Below are 17208 nucleotides of genomic sequence, written 5' to 3'. Positions count from 1 at the left end.
TACCTCAGGTTTCAGATTGGGTTAGGCACAGCCTTGGTAGGCACAGTAGTTAACTGGAGTTCCAGCGAGGCTTCAGCGCTTCCCTGTAACAGCATGGCCAAGATGGATGGAGCAGAGTCTATAAGCCTCTATGTGTCTGCAATGCCCACAGTTTCTGTGCTCTCACTCTGGGGACCAAACAACTTATCGAAGGTTTTAGCTGGGGGTCTGGAGAGATGGCTTAGTGGTTAGGAGCACAGGAGGCTCTTCCAGAGGACACAGGTTTGATTCCCAGCATCTACTTGGCAGTTCACAACCTCTGTAACTCCAGTCTCAGGCTCTTCTTGCTACCACAGGCACAGCACACATGCGATGCATAGACATGCGTGGAGGCAAACCACACTTTTTTTTAATTTTTTATTTAACTTTTATTAATTACACTTTATTCCTTTTGTATCCCCCATAAGCCCCTCCCTCCTCCCCTCCCGGTCCCACCCTCCCCCCCCTTTCTGCATGCATGCCTCTCCCCAAGTCCACTGATAGAGGAGGTCCTCCTCTCCTTCTTTCTGATCTTTTTTTTTTTTTGTTCTTCTCAATGCAGTTTATTCAGGTACCTTGAACAATCTTCTGACCCTGGGGAAAGCCAGCCCACAGCTTAAATAGCCTCTGGGTAGCCAACCCCAGCGTGCCTTGTGGGCAATGCAGATAGGTCCACATACACAGAAGCAAGCCAGATCCTCAGCCTTGATGCCCCAGGTCCCGCTTCTGAGAAAAAGGTATCGGATGGGTCTGATGCTCTTTGGGTGGATGACACCTAATCGAACATCAGCACAAAGTCCCAATTTATTTCTAATATCAGAGATCAGACCTCTACTCTTGCCTGATGCGTCTAAAACAGAAAGGGGGAACTGTAGAGAGCTGCGTAATGCCGCGCCTTAAAGATGGAGCTGGTTTCCGCCTTCCACCTTCTCGATGGTGAGTGCTCTCTGTCACAAACAACTCCATATTTGGCTAAGGCAAACCACACTTACACACAAAAATACATAATAAAATAAAAGTTGCAGCTAAATTAAACTTCCTGAATTGTGTGGTCTTCAGGTCCCCACTTCCTGGGCTCAGCCTCAGGTCATGCAAGGCTTTCTGTCCCAGGTTGCTTTTGAGGCTCTTAGTCTTTTGGTTAGCTTTCCACCTCAGCTCCCCAATAAACTCTAGACAAGTTGTGATTTCCAGACTACCTTCCTATCAGAAAGAGAGAGAGAGAGGCCATGTCCAGCTTTCTGCATGCCTAGCAGAGATTTTTGGCACCATTTTTAATGGGTATGCTTTTCAAAAATTTGCTCTTCAAGTTCTTCTGGTAATTTTAAAGTTTTCCTATTTTTAAGTCAAATTTCATAATTAACAATTTCCTGGAAATATTCCATGTATTGTCTGCCAGTTTTACAATTGAGCTATACGCACACATATGGCAGAGATGGGTTTGCAGTATGTATTTATGCTGCTCTAGGTGTTATTTACTCACAAATTTTCAGATCTCCTCAGACTCTAATGCACTGTCCACTGCTTAGCTTTGTATCCGTATCTTTACTTATCGTTCTTGATGAGACCACCCAAACCAGTATTTCTGCTAGATATTCTCAAAGCCTGTTCATGTATTGATCTTCACCACGAAGCAGCGCCTAGGCCCCTCAGGACTTTCATTTTTAAAAAGACCTTGTTTTGTGTCTTTATTTAGTAATTTCTGCTTTCAACGTTAGCTATTCCTGAAGTCTGCTTTCACTGCCCTTTCTGTACTTTCTCCTGTAAATCAGGACTTTTAAAAGCTTTGTTTTTATTAATTTTGTATTTCAACTTTTTTTGCATTCAACCTAAATAATCTCTTTAGTAGACTTTTGATGGTTGTTTTTTCATTCATCTTTTCAGAATTGCCTGTAGAATGCCGGTTTCCAACCATTTTTCTAACATAAGTGGAGCTGCACATCCCCTTGCCACTTCAGCCCAAATTTCATGTTCTCATTGTTATTAATTGACAAATAATAAATAATTTAAGCTGTTATGAAAAATAAGGAAAAGGGACAAATACATGACTGACAAGAAAATTTCGCTTATGAGAGGGAAACAGTGAATGACTTTTCCCATATCATACTAGAGAAATTTTCAAATAGTGGCCATGTGCTTTGTCTAATACGTTGCTGGTGGAAATGCAACATACAGCAACTTTGACCCACAAGGATCTTCTGACAGAGTGGAGATGTATCAGTGGGCAGATCTCATGTCACAGTAGCACATTTGTAGCTACACAGGACTAAAAACGTTCAAGTGAAAAAAGAGGGGGCTGTGCTAGTTAGGCTGTTGTTATCTGTCACCTTGGCATAAGCTGGCGTCACCTGGGAGGAAACCACTTCAACTGAGGAGTTGCCCCCGTCAGCTTGGCCTCTGTGCAAGTCTGTGGGGGGCATTTTCTTGATTGGTGATTGAGGCGAGAGGGTCTAGCCTGCTGTGGGTGGTCCTGCTCCCGTGTAAGTGTCCCGAGGTTATGTGAGACAGCAAGCTGAGCAAGCTGTGGAAGCAAGCCAGCAAGCACGGCATGGTCTCTGCCTCAGGTCTGGCCTCTAGGTTCCTGCTTTGAGTTCCTGCTGTTGCTTCTCTCACTGATGAGACTATAAATCAAACAAACCCCCTCCTTCTCCTAAGTTGGTGTTAGTATGTATCTTATCATACTTACAGAAAGCAAACTAGGACAGGAGCCGGTTAGCAAACAAAGGGACACCAAAATACCAAAACTCCAGAGTTATGCTTAGGGAGACAGTAATCAGGCTGAGGGGTCCCGTAGCCTTCGCTGTTGGGATGTTTTGAACCATAACCCTCTGTGTCTGGGACTCTCCTGCATATTGTGTTTTCACACTGTCTAGTCCAGTGTGAAAAGGAATAGGTAATATCCTTACATTATACAGAAAGGTCTCTAGGATATATTGATAAGAGGACAAACCAAACCACAAAGTTCATGCTGCGTAAACATATGAGTGTGCATGCCTGTATTTTCAAAAAGAAGCAAATTATCAGCAAAATTAATTTTAATATAATTACTTTTAGAAGGAGGTGGGAGGAACCAGGTTGGTTAGATGACAAATGAGCCTGAATGTGCCCTTTAAAAATAGTCTTGACATTGGTGCTAAGTACATGCCTCACATAGGTAAAAGCCAAACTAAAGCAGGACTAAGAAGCACAGCGATGCTTCTTTTCCTCTGTTTTTCATAGGAAAAAATAATCTTTCTTCTAGGGGTGATCACATACCATAAAGTAAGCAATTGTTTTAAGAAAACATAAAATAAGGATGTCTGTTTAGTGGGAGAGATCCGACTATAAAACAAAACCCCACAAATTCAAAAATGCATTTTTGTAATAGTGTTCATAAAAGCATAAGGTGCCATTTAAATTTTTATGTATTATTATATTTGCAGTGCATCTATAATGAACACAGACCAAAATTTCTAGCACAAGAGAAAGAAAATAGAAATAAAAAAATCCAAGAACTGAGAAAAATATGGATAATCTTAAATTTGAACTTAAATAAGTATGAATTTACTTATTTTGAAAAATGCATGTCATCTAGCACGGAGGAAGCTTCTAAAAGCAATGAGAGCTCCGTGGCAAACAGCACTGGTTGCACTCAGACTGCGCATGCTACAACTGTTTCCCAAAAGGCAGCAAGCATCAGCATCCAAATGTCAGAGCGTAGGTCTCATTCACAAAGCCCAGGAGACAGAATTTTGAATAGGAAAACAAGGGAGGAAGTATGCTTGGAGGGAGCAACAGCCTTTGAGCTGTGGGGGCTTGAGGCGGAACTCTCCAATGCTTTGCACCCAGTTTGCCAGCGACTCTGGTTTGTTCTCATGGCAGTCAGCATCACCTTCCGACATTGCTGCACATCTTCTGGGGACAAAAATTGCCCCTAGTCATGAACAATGGAGGTAAAAGTTTGGTAGACTGAAGTGAATCAATGAATAAAAGACAAGTTTTATAATGAAAAGTCATCTCTGGCATTTGTTTTTTGTTTGTTTGTTTCTATATTATTTTTACCTAGTCCCTTTGTCTCCTCCCTTGCAAACTCTGAGAGGCTTACAAAGCTTCTGAAAAATCCTCTTTTCTCTCTGTCTTCCAGAAGAGCTTAGTGGCCAGTTTTCTCACTACTTAATTTAATATCATATGTTTATTTCCCATATGCATCGACTATATACAAAGGTGTCTTCCGTGATATGGAAATCTGAGCATTTCTTCTGCATCGTTACATTTCTACGACATGGCTGATTCAACCTCCCTGTGAATAAAGACTGTGGCAGAGGAGCCAGCTTCTGGATTATAGGATAGAATTGTCAGGTATACAGTCAATTACTTTTGTGGGGAGCTTCTTCTCCCCGGAGTAAAAGATCTGGGAACCTCTGACATCAGAAGAAGTTCATGACTTCTTGCCTTCTCCTCACCTCTAGCTTTGGTTCATAGAGTATCTCCCTCTCTGCCGGCATCTCTGCTCAGTTGGCCTTTCTGAAGGACACTCTGGCTTCACTGTTTCAAGCAGATGTTAAGGCTATCGCATGGGAGCCACCAGAACTCCCTCAGGACCATAGCCTAAAAGGGACCTGGGAGAATCTTGGTGGGCCCACCAGCTCACAGTGTGATCTTTTAGTTTAAGGCCAGACAATTACCAAGCCCCTACATGCCCTGACCCCGATAGACCTAAGCTTTCTTTTTGTAATTTCAGTGTAATTGGAGGACAGGAGAAAGCACACAACTATGCTCAGGCTGCCAATTAGACTTCCCATTTTCTCCCCAAGGGCACCAGGATATGAGTGAATATTGTTTATAGAGCTAAGATGGTGTCATGTGGTCTGTGTGGCTTTATATTTTGTTTGGTTATTTTTACCACTAGAACAACATGGTTTTTGAAAATATTATTTCTAGTTATTGTATATTTTGTGTGAATGCATCATTCTGGGATACACTTAGTCATTTTATCTCTTCCACACCAAAGAATGAGATGTTGGAGAAAAAAAGAAAATGCCAGCTTTGGGAGATCTGGGCTATTGTAGCTTTATAAATGTTTCTTGTACATTTATAAATTCTTACTTCTATCAAATAAGTGAGTTGAGGACAGGCTAAAACAGAAAAGAGCATACCTGACTGGCTGAGAAGGTCAGATGTGTTTCCTAACCTTTCTTCTCCCATGTTTTGGTTGCTTTCATGGAAGCATTTGTCCTTAGCAGAAATAGGAAAGTTGAGATTTTTCTTTTGGTTATTAATATCCTAGAAACAAACACTAACCTTTGGAACACAGTGTTTCTTCTAGAAAATATCACAGGATGTATGAAGTGTTTCTGAGAGGTGCGTTGCTCAGGTACAGGTGTATTCAGATGTGAAAAGATGATGACTCGTCCTGTATTTATGCCGAGAGACATTTTCTTGCAGCCGGGAGCTTAACTGAGCTGTGAACTGTCTTGACAGTCACTATAAACTCTCGTAGGATTGTGATTTTTAGAGATCTTAATTTAAGCGTATCAGGATAAATAGTTCACTGTACTTGAATATGGGTTGGAAATAATGAGGCCCAGAACTTCTTGTTTTGTCTTATCAATAAATTGAAAGCTTCAGAAGCAGAAGATCCCCAGTTTCTGTCTAAAGTTAACTGAGAAGCAAAATGCTGGCTCCTTTTTCTTTTCTTTACTCTTTACTCAACCCATCTGTTTATTGAACGTGAGTCACTGCTGTCTAGCACAGAGGAAAACTAGGTAAATTCCTCACAAATATTTCCAAGATGATAAAATGGAATTTAAACATAAATGATTATTCCTACCCTTAGTAGGAGCTTTTTTTTAAAAAAACCTCAGATTTCTGTATTTTTCTTTAAAGATGGATAAAAGAAAAACAGGGAGATCGCACTGCTACTGATCTATAGGAAAAAAGGGCAGTGAGTACCTTGGCTTATGGTTTCTTAGACTTCTTACTTTCACGTGATCCATCATGAAAAACACACCTAACACAATCCCTCTGGTCTACTGAGCATCACCATATTCTAGACACTTCTGCTGACCATTTCTAATCCTCACAACATTTTATAAATAGGTGTCGTAAGCTCCCACCATGCCTAGAGAATGCTGAGTTCTGAGAGGACCAGTGACCTCCTGGAGATCACATGCAACCCTTTCCATCTCACACCACACATTAAGGTTGTCAATTTTGCTTAGTAAATTTACAATCAATGGTAAAATCATTCATTGCAGCTTCATAGGGGTTCCTAAAACGCAGGCTCACAGTATTTATTGAGAACATTTCTTTCTGAGTTAACAACCGGAGCCCAGAAGGCCTTACTTCAGAGCAAACACTTCTGGGTCTCAGCATGTTTAAATGTTGAAAGTTAGTTTCTTGTTTATTTACAGTGCTCACCATCGTTAGTCTGGGGCCCTGCTGTAAGCTGACATTATTGTCACTTTAGGACCCCGCTGATCAGTAGCTGAACTGTGGCAGCCACAAGAGAAAACAGAAACCTCAGGGGTCCTGGACTGGCAATTAACATTTTGCCCAGACATTCACAAGTGTCTCTGTTGTGACTCATTGACAATAATTGGCACGATATCCTCAACCAGCCCTGAGGAGCCAAGAAGAGTAAATCTAATAAGGACCAAGACAACTTGAGTAGCCAGAAACATTCGGTGAATGGCCTAACCCTCCTCACCAGGCTTGTAAACAGGAACCGAGTAGAACCCAGAGGATGAGATGGGGTCTTTGTCTTTTGATGAGACAGACAGGCGACCTTCCGGAATGGAAAGAAGATGGTGTGCTCATTAATTCATAGTGAAGGCATCACATTAGAGCAATTGTTCTCAACCTGTGGGTCATGACCCTCTTGGCAAAACTCTAATTCCAAAAGTATTTGCATTACAATTCATAGCGGTACCAAAAATTATAATTATGAAGTGCCAACAAAATACTTTTATGGTGGCGGGGGGGCGGGGTCACCAGTCGATGAGGAACTGTACTAAAGGGTCACCACATTAGGAAGGTTGGGAATTTCTGCATTAGAGGTAAAAGTTGGGAAGGCTAAATGGCCAGTTGCAGGCTCTTATAGATGAGCTTGAATTCTTGAAGAGTTTCACATCATCGAAGGGCATGTTAGGGAGATGGGAACCTGCTTAAGGGAGCTTCGTTTTCACATTTAAGGCAAGAGTGAACAGGCAGCAGGACAGCAGAGGCAAGCAAGCAAGAGGAGGGGCAGAATAAAGTGACTGGAGAAACAATCTGAAGACAGACTGCTGAGGTCCTGCGCCATGGAGGGAAACAGTACCTCATACTGAGATGGTTGCAGCTTTTCCAAAATTATGTCAAAGATGCTGTCTGCAAAAAAACTAACATTTCCATCTTGACACATTTATGTTTCCTACAAGAATATGTTCTCTTGCCTGTTAAAGTAAAATAATGAGGCTGTCAGCAGAGAGCGCTTGATGCTTGCCTGCTAGTCAGTAAATACGAATAAATAAAATAAATGAAGGAACAGGGAGAAAGTCAGAGAAAATACAACATCAGTCCTTTTCACTTAATCAGGTTCTGAGTACGTTCCTCACTGGGGAGAGCTGCTTGGATAAAGCACGATGAAATATCATCCAGCTCCTCATGGCAGTGACTTTTCAGTCTCCCTTTCTTCAGCCTTGGCATGTGAATTCTTTTCATGGTTCCTCTTAGGTTTGGTTTTGCAGTTCTTTAACCAAGTTTGTTATTTCTTGAAAAACAAGAAATAACAAGAAATGTGTGTGTATGTATTTAAAAGTCTTGAAGTCTCAAATGCTTGACCATGCTCATTAAAGGAAACCCTGTTGCACTAAGTATTCTTGATCTGGATGCAAGGAAGAGGGATTCCTCACAGAGCTCAGTGTAGAAGCTTTGATTGGAATCTGCAACCTCACAGACTCAGGAAAAGGCACCATTAAAACACACAACTAAATAAGCATTCCATGCTGCCCATGGAGACGAACATGGCATATACTCACTTATAAGTGGATATTAGACATATAATATAGGATAAACATACTAAAATCTGTACACTTAAGGAAGCTAATCAAGAAGGAGGACCCTGGGTAAGATGCTCAATCTTCATTCAGAAAGGCAAACGGGGTGGACATCAGATGAGGGAGAAAACAGGGAACAGGACAGGAGCCTACTACAGAAGGACTCTGAAAGACTCTACCTAGTAGGGTATCAAAGCAGATACTGAGACTCATAGCCAAACTTTGGGCAGAGTGCAGGGAATCCTATGAAAGAAGAGTGAAATAGAAAGACCTGGCAAGGACAGGAGCTCCACAAAGAGAGCAACAGAACAAAAAATTCTGGGCACAGGGGTCTTTTCTGAGACTGATACTCCAAACAAGGACCATGCATGGAGATAATTTGGAACCCCTGCTCAGATGTAGCCCATGGCAACTCAGTGTCCAAGAGGATTCCCTAGTAATGGGAACAGGAACTGTCTCTGACATGAACTCAGGGATTGGCTCTCTGATCACCTCCCCCTGAGGGGGGAGCAGCCTTGCAGGCCACAGAGGAAGACAATGCAGCCAGTCTTGATGACTAGGGTCAGATGGAAGAGGAGGAGAACCTCCCCTATCAGTGGACTGGGAAGGGGCACAGGAGAAGAAAAGGGAGGGAGGGTGGTATTGGGAGGGGATGAGGAAGGGGCTACAGCTGGGATACAAAGTGAATAAACAGTAAATAATAAAAATAAACAAATTTTTAAAAAGAATGCAAATCATTTCCAGCAGCCAAGTAGCAATGTCAATCCAGGCTGTAATTTCACATCTTAAAATAGCTTCATCTGGTTCAAACTAAAGCCCTGTTCTTTCTCTTCTCTAGAAAATAAAAAGAAAAGCCATTAATGGAGCAGATGAAGCAACCTTCATTGCTTTCATTGGTAGCACTCTGGGTTTTGTGGCAGATGAACTAGTGAGGGAAGAAATAAAGAACTAGATGATGTGACCAACATGGCAGAAACACCACTGCCATCTAGGCTGGTGTTTCTTGGACTCAGGACATGTGTTGATAGTCACCTGGAGAATCTCAAGAACATGCAGACTCCGGTTTAGCAGGCCTGGGGTAGAACTTCATCTCTAACAAGCTGCTAAGTGGTAATGGTGGTGATGGTTAAGATGATGATGATAGTGAGGATGGTGGTGGTCATGGTGGTAATAAGTCTATATTGGTTCCACTGGGGTGAGGATATTAATCAGTCTAAGTCAAACATGCTCATTTTATGCCTTCTGGCTGTGCCTGGTTTGAGCTTAGTCCGGTGGCCAGTCTTGATCAATGAAACAAAAGTGAATGTTGGGAGGGGTGGATAAGGTCCTAGCTGCTTCCTGTCTTTGGAAGTTACAGGGAGAGTTGTGATCTTCAGAGCTGCTGCATTCATGTCACAGTATATAAAGACTTCCCTGGTCCTTGGGTTCTTTCCCCCACAATATTATTGGATACTACCTGTCATATGTATACACATTTTATCTCCCAAATCTTGCATCTTTAAATTCACTTCTGTCTCAACTTTTATACCATTTATACCAATCTGTGTCTCCCTGTATGCCTATATGAATACCAGATCTTCAACTGCCTACACAATATGGCACCCAGAAAGCCCACCACAGGTAAAACCAAAGACAGGCCCATGAATGGGTTGTTAAAGTCCTTCTTAAACACCCCACCAACCTTACCTTTTCTTTAATTAAATATGACCAACCAGTGGGCTCAAACCACTACTGGAAAGGAGACTAGATTGGAGACTAGAAAGGAGCTTCCTGGCAGGCATCCTTAGCCAGTGAAGCTGGGTGGGGTTACTATCGTGGTCTCATTTGGGGTTTCCCACACCCCCTCTCTACTGGCATTCCAAAGATGCTCCTTCTTCTGGATTTCCTACACGAGGAAAAGACAAGTTCACCTTCCCAATTATGTACCCTGAAATCTGGGAAGTCCTTCTATGCCCTCCAAGCTTCTTTTGCATCTAACATTCTCTGTCACTATGTTATGTTTAATTTACCCCTACATCCCTCGTATCTGATAGGTAATTTTTAAGTACCTTTCTTCCTCTCCATTACACACTGCCATCTTGGCCAAAATCACTGCCATCTCACTTTTGAATGAGGACAGCCATTTGCTAGCTCACCTTCTTTCATCCTCATCTCCACAGAGGAATTGATTAACTATGCCACTACCTTTCTTAAATCTAAAAGTCAACCTCTTCATCAGTAATCTGTCATGGAAGGCATTCTGGGATAGACTCTTACCCCTCTCTGGCCTGTCCTAACTACCAATCTGGCTGTTTCTGATAGTTCACACTCTCTCCACTGGCTCATACCTGAGCCCCTGTAAACTCTTTTCCCTTGTCTCTTTCTGGTTATTTATTTATTTATTCATTTATTGAGGCAAGGATTTTCTGTGTAATAGTACTGGATGTCCTGGAACTCACTTTGTAGACCAGGGTGGCCTCAAAACCAGAGAGATCTGCCTGCTTCTGCCTCTTGCATGCTGGGATTAAAGGCATACACCACCACTACCTTCTTTTTGGCTTTTCTTTTAAAAAAAATTATTTACTACTTTTTGAGAATTTTAGACACAAGTAATATATTTATGCTACCTCCACTCCTTCTTCTCCACCTTCCAGCTCCTCCTGTGGTAACCCAACTCCATCTCAAATTTATGACCTCTTCTTTTTTTTTACATAACTGCCATATAGGCTTTTATTAAATAGTCATAACTTCATTTAATCTCTCTCATTTGCTTTTTATTGCTATGATAATAGCATGAACAAAAGCAACTTGTGGAAGAAAGGATTTATTTGGCTTACACATTCCATTACTGAAGGAAATCGAGGTAGGAACTCAAGGCTGAACCAGGAGCTGAAGCAGAGGCCATGGTGGACTGCAACTTTCTGACTTGTTCTGCATGGCTGACTCAGCCTGCTTTTTGATACAACCCAGGACCAATAGCCCAGGGATGGCACTGCTTGCAATATCTATTGTAGGATATTTTTTTTATTTCACCCCTACATCAATCATTAATCAAGAAAAATGACCCATAGACTTGCCCATGGGCCAATCTGATGAAGGCAGTTTTCTTTGGTCTTCCCAGATGACTCTACTTATGTCAAGTTGATAAAAAATACCGAGCACATAAGTATTTTAAGTACACATGAAATAGTATGTTTTCCCGTGGCTTTTTAGTGTTATTTGTTCTGCCTAACCCCTCTCCTTCTGATTAACCCTTTCTCCTCCTCCCCAGTTAAGGTCCCCACTGTATTTCCCCAGCTCCCCTCTCATAGCATCTGTATCCTCCTATTCCCCACTCTAGAGCCCCTTCTCCCGGCCCTACCAAGTCATTTTATACTTTTCTGGTTTCTGCAGTTACCCCACGCTATCTCGTCATCCCTTGAGATTTGGAGTTGGAAACTACAGTTGAGAGAGAACATGTCTGTCCTTCTGAGCTACCTTACTCAATAAAGATCCATCCACTTGTCTGGAAAGTTCGTGATTTCATTTTTCTTCGCAGCAGAAAAGAATTCCATCGTGAATATGTAGCAAATTTTCATTATCATCTCTTTCATCAGTCGAGGGACAATTATGTTGTTTCATTTCCCAGCTATTGTGAACAGAGCAGCACTGAACATAACTAAGCAAAATCTCAGTAGTAGAATGCCACATGCTTTGAGCATATGTCAAAGAATGGTATGATAGGGCCACATGGTAAATCTACTTTTTGTTTTTTGATGATTCTCCACACTGATTTCCACAGTGACTGTACCAGTTTACAGTCTCACCAACTGTAAATGAGGGCTCTCCTTTCCCCACATCCTTGCCATTGTTAGTTACCAGTTATCTTCTTTATCTTAGCCATTCTAACTGTGATAACTCTCAAAAATCACCTTAATTTGTGTTTCTCTAGTTCTTAAGGATGTCGATGCTCTTTTTGCATTTTTTGTGTGTATGTGTTCATGTGTACATGCGCATGTGTGTAGAAGCCAGAGATCAACACCGGGTGTCTTCCTGTCACTCTTCGCCTTATCTTTTGAAAAGGGATCTCTTGCTGAACCTAAAACTCACTGATTGACTAGACTGCTGGCCAATGAGTTCCAGGGATCTTCCTGTCTCCATTTCCCTAGTCCTTGTCACTGGGCATTTTTACACAGCTGTGGGGATTCAAACTCAGATCCTTATTACTGTCAGGTCAGTACCATCTCCCTAGCTCTTCCCTCAGCTCTTATTTGTTGAAGCCTCAGACGCTGTCACCTCAGGAGACTTATTTTTTTTGGGGGGGGGGCTTGAATAAGATTAGATCTTACCAGAATAACATACAACCAATTGTAGTTTTTTCATTTGTTCTCTGATTTCTATTCCCTACAAGATCACAAACACTAGCAAAGGAGGGGTATGCCTGTCTCAGCCCTTTACCGTGGTACTCACAGCACTAAACCCAGGGTCAGGTACTTAGCAGAGGCATAATCATTGCTTTTTTTACTAGACACATGTGGTGGCTTGAATAAAAATGGCCCTCATAGGCTCATATGTCTCACTACCCAGTCCCCAGTTGGTGGAACTGTTTGAAAAGCATTAAGCAGTGTGGTCTTGTTGAAGGAACTGTGTCAATGGGAATGAGCTTAGAGATTTCAAAAAGTCCATTCCATTCGCCGTTAGCTCTCTCCTCCCCATGATTGTGGATCGAGATGTAAGCGCTCAGCTATTCCCCTAGAGCCATGCCTACTTTCCTGCTGCACATTCCCCGCCATGATGGTCATTGATTCTAACTCTGTAAATCTGTGAACCCCAAATCACATGCTATCTTTATCCCCAAATTAAATGCTGTCTTTCACAAGTTGCCCTGGTCATGGAGCTTTGTCACAGCAATCAAACAGTAACTAAGACACTATATGACATAAGCTATGACCAACATGTTTTTTAATTACCTTTGTGAACCACTATAATTTTATTTCCTTAGATGGACACCTGATTTCCAACAGGTAGACTATTAATACTGGAAATGTTCTAAGCTATTTGGAGCTACTTAAAGTAAAGAATGTCAAGTGTGGCTGAAGTTCATGTGTCATCCTCATAAGACATCCCTTCATCTCACGGTAACATCCTGGCAAATAAGATTCCGACAATGACTTGTCCCAGTATGATTTCTCTGCTCCTCAAGGATGCTCAAAACACATCCATGCTGTGATCCTCTTCCTCATTCCTACTGTCACTCATTATTAGTAGGTCTCTTTTTGTCCCAGGTTAATGCCAGGCCTATAAAGTGACAGGAGACAGCCAAGTAACTGGGTTGGATAGTAATGACCTTGTTTCTTTTACTTTATTTAATGCTCTTCAACCAGGCATTCCTTGATATGTCCTAGTGAGATACTATAATAATTTTCTCAGCCTTGGCCTCTCTTTGAAGTTGAAAATTAAAATGAGGTTTCTCCGGTTGTTGTAGGTAATATAGTTAAATATTACAGCGTGGTTGACCCCTGCCTCCCAACTGCTACCCTTATGACGTGATTCTGTCTTGTGCTGGCCAGATGCTGATTAGACAAACCCGGATAAGCTGCTGAGGAGGTAACAGGAAAAGGGATGTACTAGACTTTAATAAAAAGAGCAATTGTGCGTAGTTAGCCTTGGACAGGCTGCGGAGGGTCATGGACTGCTTCATACGAGACCAAACCGCATCGTCTTTTCTTCTCTTCCAGCCAATGGAATGGGCAGCGGAAGGACATACTCTCACCTGCTGCAGCCTCTTCTCTGTCCGGCCAGGAAAAGTATCAGAAATGATGAAAGCTGAGAGGCCAGCCTGGGATGTAGACAGGGAAAAAGAAATCTCTCCTGGAGCTGTGACTTCAGCAGGATCTTTGGTCTCTGCTCATTGTCAGCCCAGCACTGCTTAATACAGAGAAAGCACAGGCCATTTTGCTGAAATCCTCTGATGCTGGCCAGATGAAGAACAAAACAAGCACTTGATCCTTCATGGGGCCACGGGAGGCCTCTGCCAGAGGAGGTGATTCAAGGCCCATTCTAAGCAAGGCCCAGTGTTTCCTCTAGTCTGTTTTAGAGAAGGCTGAATGGTTAGTGTGTTTTGCTGACCTTAGGGAATGCTGTATGTGAGGCTTGTGGAAAGCTCCAGGGAAGCCATCTCACCCTTGGCCACTTAGCTTTGGGGTACGCTTCACTTCGTTCTATTTAATGTTTAGTAAAGATTCTCTCATTATTCTCTCTCTCTCTCCTTTGTTCTTTGTTCTTTACCAGCCTTTCATGTCGTGTGTCCCCTTTCCCGGTGGAATATGTTTGGAGGTCCTGTTTCTGTTTCTTTCCATGCATCACGTATGATAGCGATGGTGCTCTACGTGCTGAACTTTGGCAGCCGTGGCTTAGTCTGGGCTTCTGGGAACATTGAGAGGGAGTACCCGCATACAGTAGCAGTGAAGAAGGAAGAACTGGGAAGACGGGGAAGCTGACCCTAAGGTTTTAGTCAACTCTGTAGGGAGCTCTGGATATGCTAGACCTCTAGATCAATGGTTCTCAACCTCTGAGTCATTACCCCCTCGGGGGTTGACTGACCCTTTTACAGAGGTCACATATCAGATATTTATATTATGATTCATAACAGTAGCAAAATTATAGTTATGAATTAGCAACAAAAACATTTTTAAGGTTGTGGGGGGCACCGCAACATGAGGAACTGTATTCAAGGGTCACAGCATTACGGAGGTTGAGAACCACTGCTGTAGAGTCATCCCAAGTTGAAACAAGAGGTCCAGGACTTTGTCTTCCTGGTCAGCTAGCTGCTGATAGTCTCAAACAAGCGTACTCCACATCTCCGATGGCTCGTCTAAGCCTCAGAGCCTATTCTCACTTCAGACAGAAAACGGAAGCCCAGGTGCTACGAGGCAAGGCGGAGATCATCGGGATTTGGGCATCATGTTCCTCCTATGAGAAAAGCTACTGTTTGAAAGCCTTGCTTGGTTATGGTTCTGCTAAGGAGAATGTGTTATGAATGCATGCTCTTGTTTATTCCTTGGCTCTGTTCTGTGGTCAGGGCATGGTTTGTTTTACACATGTTGCACACCTCTGGAACACTTGCTTTTTTCCATTTTCCTTTTTTTTTTTTTTTTTTTAATAAGGAAGACACAGAAGTGTCCAAACTGGTAGAGGAGAGACCCACACAAGAATTTAATCACGTTGTTTTCCACACATTGTATCCATTTTCATAGTCACTATTTATAGGAAGTGATACTGAGTTTCCGTTTACAGTAAAGACATGAAATTTCTTTTTACATTAAACTTTAGGGCTGGGAATGCAGTTCAGTGGTAGAGGACTTGCTTAGCAGATGTGAGGCCCTGGGTCCAATCCAGAGTCCCATAGAACCAACCAAACAGCCAGCCAAACAAATTAAAAAGTTGTGGGGAAGCATAAAAATTTGCTAAGGAGCAAAGGAAAAAAAGGCATAGCCTAGGATGGGGGCAGTCACAGGTGTGGTCATTCACTTCCTGAATATGATTTTAAAATGTATACATTCTAAGAGGACAGAGAACGAGTGTGAATGGTTCTGAGGGGTATAAGAATCAGGAGGAGTGGTCCGGATTAACTCTGTATGGAGTTTGAGTGAGCACAAGGGACAGACATTATTCAGTAAGGGAAATCCATGGAGGTATGGTTAATATCCCCCGCCTTTTCTGGCTAGATCATGGAGTTTACCTGATGGTAGGCAATTGTGCTCCATTTATAGTCTGTTTTTGTTTGATGAAGATAAAGCTATGGGTGAAGAAGGTCTTGCTCTTAGCTTTGGGTAAAGGAAGCCAGGAGGCCTTTAAAGTCTTTAAAGTCATGTGGGTCAACATGCTTAAAAAAATCTACCATATTTAGCTCATCTTTCTATGGGCCCCCGCACCCCTCGCCATCTACCAGGGCGTGGGACAGCTTTATCATGACAGGCAGTCTCAGTTCCACTGGGATCTGATTTATGGGGAGAGCAGGCACATGAGCATCGTCAGATGGGCTCTTTGGCTGTTCGACATTTCCAAAGCTCTTAGGGTTCAGTCTTATCCAGAGTCACCTTGAGCCAGGGGAGCCTGGCATGCTGACAGGCCCAGGTGGTGGCCCAGGAGGAGGCAGGATTCAGTCTCCTCTGCCCCATCGATGACTATTTTAGCTATCTTAGTGTTCTGAAAGAATGTGAAAGTCCCTCTGGGAATCGGCTCTATTTATAGCATCGTTTCTATGGGAAAGCGTTCCAAGAGACAATCAGTGGGAGATGGATGGCAAGAGGATGGCTGGTAATTGTTTCTTCACATGCAGGGATTGCGTTGAGGCTTTAAAAAAAATCTAGTAAAAACAAATACAGCGAGGAAAAATTGGATGCTGCTTCTTGCATTTTTAGAGGAGTTTCAAAAGTCGTCTTCTTAAGTAGACAAAACTTTAAATGACAATATTTATTGAGCACTTGCTGTTTGTTCACTGGCAATTGAGTTATAGGCTGTATGTGTGTTCTCTCATTCAGACTTCACAGCAACTCCTAAAAGCTAATAAGTAAGGAATATGATCTAGTCTTACTTCCCTTATTAATTTGTTGTTTATTTTCAGAGTACTATAGCCCAACCTGACTTTGATCACATGACTATCCTCGTGTCTGCTGCTTTCAGTCTGGGCAAACTAATGAAAGAACCCAGGTAGATGCTTCTCCTCAGCCTGGGTGGAAATTCAAACCATATAAATACCACTTGCAAGGAGGAACTTTCATCCCCTCTTCATCCTTCTGCTACCGTGAAACGCTTCTACCCCTATGACAGAGCATAGGAGGGAAGCTACTTTAAAACAACAAAGGTTTGTGTTGCCTCTTGGGTTTCAGAAGTTTCTGTTCCTATCTGCTTGGATCTGTTGCCTTCAATGGTGGTGAGTTGGGGAACTGTGGATGGTCATGGTGCAGCAAGCTCTGTCCAGCCAGCCTTGTCCTTGGGTCCAGAAGTTTACTCTCCTCCTTACCTCTGCAGCTTGCTAGAGAAATCGGAGAGGATGCGGGCCACCACAAGGCACAGGCTTTGAGGCCTGGGTATAGAGGCCTGAGCATGTACAGGCCTGTGTTTCCAGCATGTGTTCACAGAGCAGACTAGTGGTGACAACACTCTGGCCTTCTCCCTTCAGGTCAGTGTTGTCATTTGAACATTAATGAACAGAGCT

At 42.6% G+C, this 17208-nt stretch overlaps 1 long non-coding RNA gene across 1 annotated transcript; it reads left to right on the top strand.

The window, feature by feature from the left end:
* Positions 1–13568: 13568 nt before the first annotated feature.
* LOC132647117 (uncharacterized) lies at positions 13569–16822 on the top strand. The gene is made up of 3 exons (XR_009585402.1): positions 13569–13595; positions 13727–14031; positions 16615–16822. It is a non-coding gene; the product is annotated as an uncharacterized LOC132647117 (long non-coding RNA).
* Positions 16823–17208: the final 386 nt, after the last annotated feature.

The sequence above is a fragment of the Meriones unguiculatus genome, chromosome 1 (genome assembly GCF_030254825.1).
Source record: "Meriones unguiculatus strain TT.TT164.6M chromosome 1, Bangor_MerUng_6.1, whole genome shotgun sequence".
Lineage (NCBI taxonomy): Eukaryota > Metazoa > Chordata > Mammalia > Rodentia > Muridae > Meriones > Meriones unguiculatus.
The sequence above is the reverse complement of the archived record's forward strand: the minus strand, read 5'-3'. Positions and strand labels throughout refer to the sequence as shown.